The sequence below is a fragment of the Macaca thibetana genome, chromosome 4 (genome assembly GCF_024542745.1).
Source record: "Macaca thibetana thibetana isolate TM-01 chromosome 4, ASM2454274v1, whole genome shotgun sequence".
In the NCBI taxonomy this organism is placed as follows: domain Eukaryota; kingdom Metazoa; phylum Chordata; class Mammalia; order Primates; family Cercopithecidae; genus Macaca; species Macaca thibetana.
This window is the reverse complement of record NC_065581.1, coordinates 133,057,076-133,066,107: the sequence shown is the minus strand read 5'-3', so window position 1 is coordinate 133,066,107 and position 9,032 is coordinate 133,057,076. Positions and strand designations below refer to the sequence as shown.

Sequence of the window (9,032 nt, the reverse complement as noted above, 5' to 3'; positions counted from 1 at the left end):
CAGTGTGTGCACCATAAATGCTTTCTGAGTGAACAAAAGAATAAATGCATGAAGCTTGATGGCCCATCCAAGGAGCTGAATCAGAAACTAAATACAATCATATTTTTCATTCTGATTCCATTTCTTATATTAACTATTTTACTTACAGCTACTTGTATGTTTCTAGTGACCCAAGTTGACCTTAGCTATTTCCTTGCTTGAATTTTTTTTTTATTACTTTTGTAATAAATTACTATAACCTTAGTGGCCTAGAGCAACACCCATCTATTACCTCAGTTCTCCAGCTCAGAAGCCCAGGTGAGCTCAACTGGGTTCCCTGCTTAGAGTTTCTCAAGGCTGAAAGTGAGGTACTAGCTGGGCTGGGCTCTTATTTGGAGGCTGTGGGGGAAGAATCACCATCAAACCTTATTCAGGTTGTTGGCTGAATTCAGTTTCTCGCTGTTGCAGGATTAAGTTTGGCTTTTTCTTGCTGACTGGTAGCTGGGAGTCTTTTCCAGCATCTGGAAGTAATCCTCAGCTTACCCTCTCCATCTTCAACCAGCAATGTGAAGTCCTTCCCATGGGGGTTGAATACTTCTCATGCTTCAAATCTCTCATTCTCACATTCTCTCCTTTGCATTAGTATTATATACAAGTGAACAAAGTGAGTTGGTGCACTTACCATGAAGTGGGAGTGACTAAAAAAATGCATGTCTATCAAGGCAATAACCCAACGTCAGATTTTCAAGAAAATTCTAAATACTCAGAATTGGAGAGAAAGTGTCTCTATTTATATATATATATTTAAACTCTGCAGATCAAAACAAACATTTCTGCCACCTACTTCTAACCCTGGGTTACCAGTTTATCTATTCTCTGCACTAGATTCTGCACAGATTTTTTTAGCTCTTCTTAAAATAAGGGTTCTATCTCTGTATCTCCAACATCTGGAATTTCTCTGACACCTGTTAAGCCTTCAATTAATGCGTATTCAATGAACTAATGGTTATATTAACTTTCTGGTTAAAATGGGTTTATGCTGTATATTATCTGCCTTTCACAGGAATGTAATGAAAGTCTGATTTTTTCATCTCCTTAATTAATGCTCATTGCACCTGATTGAGGACCACAAGAGTGGGTGTATTTTTTTAAGGTTTACTTTTAATTGGCAAATAATAATTGTATCGATTATGAGGTACAATTACCTCATATACCTATTTCTTTGTAGTGAGAACATTTACCATCTACTCTTTTAGCACTTTTGAAAGATATAATACATCATTACTAACTATAGTCACCATACTGTACAATGGATCACTAGAACTTATTCCTTCTGTCTAACTGAAACTTTGTACCCTTTGACTAACACTTCCCTTATCCCCGTTCATCCACCCTACCTCCAGCCTCTGGTAACCATCACTCTCTACTTCTAGGAGCTAGACTTTTTAAGATTCCACATATAACTGTTATCATGCAGTATTAGTGTCTGGCTTATTTCATGTAGCATAATGTTCTCTAGATTTATCCATGTTGTCATAAATGACAGAATTTCCTTCTTATTAAGGCTGAACAGTATTTCTTTTTCCACTCATCCACTGATGGACACTTACGTCGTTTCCACATCTTGGCTATTGTGAATAATGTTGCCATGACCATGGCAGTCCCGATGTCTCTTCAACAGACTGACTCCCTTTCCTTTGCATACACATCCAGAACCAGGACTGCTGGATCACATGGCAGTTTATTTTTAGCTTTTTGAAGAAGAACCCTCATACTATTTTTCAAAATGGCTGTGTTAATTTACTACCAACAGTGTACAAGGCTTTCTTTTTCTATAGATCCTCCCAATGCTTGTTGTCTTTCTCTTTTTTTTATGATAACCATTCCAACAGATGTGAGATTATATCTCATTGTGGTTTTAACTTGCATTTCCCTAATGATTAGAGGCACTGAGCAGTTATTATGTACCTGTTAGCCATTTGTATGTCTTCTTTGGATAAATGCCTATTCAGGTCCTTTGCCCATGTTTAATTGGATTATGTGTTTTCTTGTTATTGAGTAGTTTGAGGTCCTTACCTATTTTGGATATTAGCCCCTTATCAGATATATGATTTGAAAATATTCTTCCTAGTCTGTGGGTTGTCTCTTCACTCCATTGTTTCTGTTGCTGTGCAGAAGCTTTTTAGTTTGATGCAATCTCATTTGTCTATTTTTGCTTTGGTTGCCAGTGCTTTGGGGCTTTGGGGTTATATCTAAGAAATCATTGACCATACCAATGTTGTGGAAGTTTCTCCATATGTTGTCTCCAAATACTTTTACAGTTTCAGGTCTTATGTTTACATCGTTAATGTATTTTGAGTTGATTCTTGAATATGGTGTGAGATAAGAGATGGTACATCTTAATGCGTGAGGAATAGTGTATGTTCTAGGAGCAAAAGCATTCGCAATACATAAAATATCTTCACCATTGAAACTGAGATTGCTCAGGGAACAAATCAGCCTTTGACAATATTTATATCCACATCATTTAGAGATTGCCTGAAAGCATTTATTCTGCATGTGAAGCCACATTTTGAACTGAGGTACCCCTGAGGTACCCCTTTGAATACTTTACAAATGGCTTCTTCACTCTATCTGAAGCCCAGGTTTTAAAGTACATTATCAATCTCTTATACCCCAAGCATTTCTCACATGGCTCTTTACTAGTGTGACAGTCTTGTCTGATACTATTTTTAGCACTAACTTTGAAGCCTCCAAAATTTAAGCATTGTATGTTCTCAAAAAATAAGGTGACCCCAAAATCATGGTCAGGTGTTGGCGTGGGTGCAGGATTAAGAGCATGAATAATAACTTTGTGGAATTACTGAAAAGTCCCTCAGTCAATTATATAAATGAAAGGTCAATCCATAAAAAAACATGCAACATATTTTGAATTTCTGAGCCAAATATTATGCCTCATTTATATGGACTCTCAGAATCTATTTCTTACCGTAGCAAAGAAAATTCATTTCTGAGTTCAGAACCTATCAAAAAAGAAAGCTAGGAGAACTGCCAATTCTACTACTACTGTACAAAGATGAATGACCTCCAGTGAATTAGCCTGAAGCCTAATTTAGACACTCAAAGCTAGAGTGTTGGGCAGGGCACAGCAGCTTCATACCTGTAATCCCAGCACTTCTGGAGGCCAAGGCAGGTGGATCACTTGAAGTCAGGAGTTTGAAACCAGCCTGGCCAACATGGTGAAACCCCATCTCTACTAAAAATAAAAAAATTAAAAAAATTAGCCAGGCGTGGTGGTGTGCACCTGTAATCCAAGCTGCTAGAGAAGCTGAGGCAGGACAATCGCTTGGACCTTGGAGGCAAAGGTTGCAGTGAGCTGAGATGGTGCCACTGCACTCCAGCCTGGGCGACAGAATAGACTCTGTCTCAAAAAAAAAAAAAAAAAAAAAAAAAAAAAAAGCTAGGGTGTTGTTATAGTGTCATTTACTATAAAAATTAAAGGATATGGGGGTGAAGTGAAGAATTTAAAAAAAATAATATCTTTCCAGGCTCATCATTAAAACATATGGTTGTAGAGATGTTGCTTCCCAGTAGATATATAAAAATGTTATTCTCTCTCTAATATAGAAATAGTATGTTCCAAAGGGCATTGCACTGGGTTTAGATGGATCACTAGCCATTTTCAGTTGCCAATTCTTACTTCCTCTTTGAAACCTCAATGCTTTACATTTATCAACTAAAAAGAAACCACACATTTTTAAAAATCATGAAGGAAGCTAATCTATACTTTGTAGTAGAATGTTATGATTTCTATTTTATGACTACAAAACTAAATTTAGTTATCCAGCGAATAATGTCTAATATCTTAAGCCAATTGAATCATAATGAGTTCTCAGAAAAATAAATGAAACAAAATGGATTGTTTTAAAGGGAGTAAATCTTACCCCATAAAAGACAGCTGCTTTTTAAATAACATCAATTGGATTTTTAATATAACCTATTAGGATTTTGTTTTCTTCCTTTTTTGGAGACTTTCTTAGTGAGATATAACAACCAGAATCTACACTTTGGCTCTTTTCTCTGTGAGCATTCTTATGGTCAATTCCCACTATTTTTAGCTTTATGCGGTTGTTCCAAGAACATACCTTTTCTCAGAAAGCAATATTTTCTCTACCTTCAAAGAGAAAATTTAGGAAAAGGTCAGAAAACACAGAGTCCCTACGGTTGGACTTGACCTGCTTCTTAGAACTTAAAAACAATTGGGTATTTTTAGTCCAGTCACGCTAAAGAACAAAGGCAACAGCAGAATTTGTTGCTCTAAATATATAACTTGACCGGTTGCAAACCGTCAAACATAGACCCCAATCCCATCTAAATGTTTATGTCCCTACTTAATTAACTTACTTTGTTTTGTAATTAGTTCCACATTTTCAGTCTCTTGCAGTTGAGACTGGACTTGATCACCTAAAAAATGTTAGCTCAGGCCGGGAGCAGTGGCTCACACCTGTAATCCCAACACTTTGGGAGGCCGAGGTGGGCAGATCACTTGAGGTCAGGAATTCGAGACCAGCCTGGCTAACATGGTGAAACCCTGTCTCTACCAAAAATACAAAAATTCGTCAAACATGGTGGTGTGCACCTGTAATCCCAGGTGCTCTGGAGGCTGAAGCATGAGAATCGCTTAAACTTGGGAGGCGGAAGTTGCAGTGAGCTGAGATTGCACCATTGCTCTCCAGCCTAGGTGACAGAGTGAGATTCTGTTTCAAAAGAAAAAGAAAAGAAATGGTAGCTCAAAACACTCAATTATTATTTTAAAAGCTTTTTCATTAAAAAAATATTGGGATACTCAGCAGCATTTATAACTGACTGGTATCTAATACTAAGAGAAATTGGCATGAGATAATCTGGCCAATTAACAGTATGCAGTCACTGCATTTATGTTTTATTGTAGGGATGTGACGAGTTGTAAATAAGTAAGAACAAGTAATGCTAGTATAAAATACCTTTTAATGTTTTGTTTTGTAGGTTGTCAATCTCGACACATGGTGCCTTGTATGTGAGTCTCTTAGTGGATCGTGTTGCTATTATTTGTTTTCAAAACTGCACCAGATTTGTAAACACCCTGATGCAAAACTGGTTGGTATTCCTACGTACATACCCAGCAGCTGCATAGGACGTGACATGCATAGTAAGGCTCTAGAAAATATTTAGGGAAGGATACAGGGAAGGGAAAGAAGAAAAAGGAAAAGTTTTAGAAGAGTGAAAAAAATTCAAAGGGTAAAATGTCTACAGTATAAAAATATTACAGAGTTTTTTTTTTTTTTTTTCCCATCACCTTGGGGGTGTCTAGGCCGAAATAAGGCACTCAGACATGCAAGAGTTTCCAACTTGACAGTGATGGAGCCAAAAGGGAACTTGATCCTTCCCGGTCTCCTCCTTGTTCCTCAGGTGCCACATATGCATCTGACTAATGTCAAAACAGAAGGCTGGACTCCTCATACAAAAATGTGCTGGCGAGCACACCCATGACCTTTAAAATCAATCATTGCAAATGGGTATTCAAGCAAGAGGAAATGATCTTCAGCTGGGCGGTTTCTCTTCTACATCAGCTGGCAAAGAGGCAGGCATACAATTACAAGCAGCACGATTTTTGTTTGCAGACTGCCTGCCCAAACCTTCCAGTATTTTCCATAGCTTTACCGCAAAAAATAACACTACCCTCAAGTTTAACAGGATGTGAAAACTCCTTCCATGTCTTGAGACAATTTCCCTCCTATGCTGTTGCTAGTTGGTCTCTTCTTACTCAGCCGAGTGTGATTTGCGTAAATTGCTTTAACAGCCAGATATTAAAAGCAAACATTGGTCTTTCTTATTCCTGTGTTTCTGACTTTTCTCTTTATCCAAGTGCACCTGGCAATTCACCCAAATCACGAGGTATTACCTAGGTCGTATTTATGAAGTCAGTGCGGGTAAACACAGCTGATCACTGGCCACCAGTTTTCCTTCCTTGCTGGGTCCTTTTGTTTCCCTTTTCAAGATTAGCTTCCAACTTCCTAACTTTAGTGGCTCCTTCTGGAAGACCATGTGGAGTGGGATGTCAGGCAGCAAATGCAGGACCTCTCCAGGTCTTGAAAAACAAACAGGAAAGATGGTTTCTAGAATAATATTGCTCCTTGTTTCTCCAAGCTCCTGCTTGTGAAGCTTAATCCTTTTTTGTTTGTTTCTGAATAGTTTATGGAAATGGACGGTTTCTGTTTTTCCTCTAATGAGGACACACACATGCATGCACAGTCTCACACACACACACACACACCTTCCTGCAGAAAACATATTTTGTTTGTTTGTTTCTTCTTAGAATAGAAAAGAGGAGGTGACAAGAGAAGTTGTTTTGTTTTATAGCACACGTTCTTTTAAGGTTAAAATATCTGATGTATTGGCTTTCAAAATTCATGTATATTTTTACATACTGAAAGTACTGTATTGCACATTTAATTGGTGAATTATATCTCAATAAAGCTATTTTAAAATCATACGGTATCAGAATATTAGGTGTAAGTCATTTTTTTCTAAAAGATAAATATCAAGTACAAGTAAAAGAGGTCAGAAAAGAAGTTAAGCTGCTTTCCAAAGCAGTGTTTAGCTTTTCCTCAGCTACAGGAACACAGGTGTTGCTGCCAGAACACAGGTGTTGTGAAATCCACCCCTAAAAGCCAAAATGGGAAAGGAAAAGACTCACATCAACATTGTCGTCATTGGGCTTGTAGATTTGGTCAAGTCCACCCCTACTGATCTAAACATTTGGTGGGACTGACAAGAGACCCTCTGCAAAATGTGAGGAGGAGGCTACTGAGATGGGAAAGGGCTCCTGGGTCTTGTATAAACAGAAAGCTGAGTGTGAACAAGGTATCACAAGTGATATCTCTCTGTGGAAATTTGAGGCCAGCAAGTGTTATGTGACCATCATGAGACTTTATCAAAAACATGATTACAGGCACATCCCAGGTAGAATGCACTGTCTTGATTGTTGCTGCTGATATTGGTGAATTTGAAGTTGCCATCTCTAAGAATGGGCAGACCCCTGAGCACACCCTTCTGGCTTGCATGCCAGATGTGTGACAAGAAATTGTTGTCATTTACAAAATATATTTCACTGAGCCACCCTATAGCAGAAGAGACACGAGGGAATTGCTAAGGAAGTCGGCACTTACATTAAGAAAATGGGGGCCGGGCGCAGAGGCTCACGCCTGCAATCCCAGCACTTTGGGAGGCCGAGGTGGGTGGATCATGAGGTCAGGAGATCGAGACCATCCTGGCTAACATGGTGAAACCGCATCTCTACTAAAAATACAAAAACTGAGCCGGGTGTGGTGGCGGGCGCCTGTGGTCCCAGCTACTAGGGAGGCTGAGGCAGGAGAATGGCGTGAACCTGGGAGGTGGAGCTTGCAGTGAGCCCAGATTGCGCCACTGCACTCCAGCCTGGGCGACAGAGCGAGACTCCACCTCAAAAAAAGAAAATGAGCAACAGCCCTGACACTGCAGCATTTGTGCCAATTTCTGGTTGGGATGGTGGCAACATGCTGGAGCCATGTGATCACAGGCCTTGGTTTAAGGGATAGAAAGTTTAGGATAAAGATGGCAATGCTGCTTGAAGCTCTGGACTCCATCCTACCACCAACTCATCTAATTGACAAGCCCTTGCTTCTGCCCCTCCAGGATGTCTATGAAATTTGGGATATTGGCACTATCCCTGTGGGCCAAGTGGACACTGGGGTTCTCAAACCTGTATCGTGCACACTCTGCTCCAGTCAACATTACAACTGAAGTAATGTCTGTTAAAATGCACCATGAAGCTTTGAGTGAGCTCCTCCTGGAGACAATGTGGGCTTTAATGTCAAGAACGTGTCTGTCAAAGCTGTTCGTTGTGGCAACATCGCTGATGAAAGCAAAACCACCTACCTGTAGAAGCAGCAGGGTTCACTGCTTGGGTGATTATCCTGCATCCTCCAGAGCGAATCACACTGGCTGTGTATGCCCCATACTGGATTGTCACATGGCTCACACTGCTTGCAAGTTTGCTGAGCTGAAGGAAAAGGTTGACCAATGTTCTTGTAAGAAGCTGGAAGATGGTCCTTAAATTCTCGAAATTGGGTGATGATAACTATCGTTGATATGGTTCCTGTCAGGCCCAGGTGTGCTGAGAGCTTCTCTGACTGTGCTCCTCCAGGTCATTTTGCTGTTCATGATATGAGATAGACAGTTGCTGAAGGTGTCTTTAGAGCAGTGGCTGCTGCAGCTGGCAAAGTCACTGAATCTGCCGGGGAAGTTCAAAAGGCTAAATGAACAGTATCTTTAATACTTTTCACTCATTTTTTTTTTTTTTTTTTTGAGATGGGGTCTTGCTCTGTCACCCAGGCTGGAGTGCAGTGGCACCATCATGGCTCACTGCAGCCTCAACCTCCTGGGCTCAGGTGATCCTCCCATCTCAGCCTCCCAAATAGCTGGGACCACAAACCTGTGCCATCACACCAATCTTTTTTTTTTTTTTTTTTGGAGATGAGGTCTTGTTATGTTGCCCAGGATAGTCTCGAACTCCTGAGCTCAAGTGATCCTCTCACGTCGGCACCCTAGTCTTAATCAATGGTGGAAGAACAATCTCAGAAGTGTTCGTTTCAATCAGCCATTTAAGTTTAACAGTAAAAGACTGGTTAATAATGCATCATAAAACTTCAGAAGGAAAGAATGTTTTGCAGACCATTTTGTTTTCATGTGGCAGTTTTATTAGTTCTTAAAATCGTTACTTTTTAACGGAAACACCTTGACCAAAAATCTATCACAGAATTTTGAGACCTATTAAAACAAAGTTTAATGAGAAAAAAAGTTATAGCAGAATAATCAACTTAGAATGGAACATTTTGTCACCAGCTGATGATAAGTAACTACATCGCTGAAGAAGTTTACATCATATTCAGTAGTGAATCTAATATTATAGATGGAATACTACCAATAAAAATATTTTACTGTTTTGAAAAATCTGTCAACTGTAATACGGGCAT

At 39.5% G+C, this 9,032-nt stretch overlaps 1 pseudogene; it reads left to right on the top strand.

The window, feature by feature from the left end:
- Positions 1-6,694: 6,694 nt before the first annotated feature.
- On the top strand, positions 6,695-8,353 carry LOC126953786 (putative elongation factor 1-alpha-like 3; annotated as a pseudogene).
- The last annotated feature ends 679 nt before the right edge of the window (positions 8,354-9,032 follow it).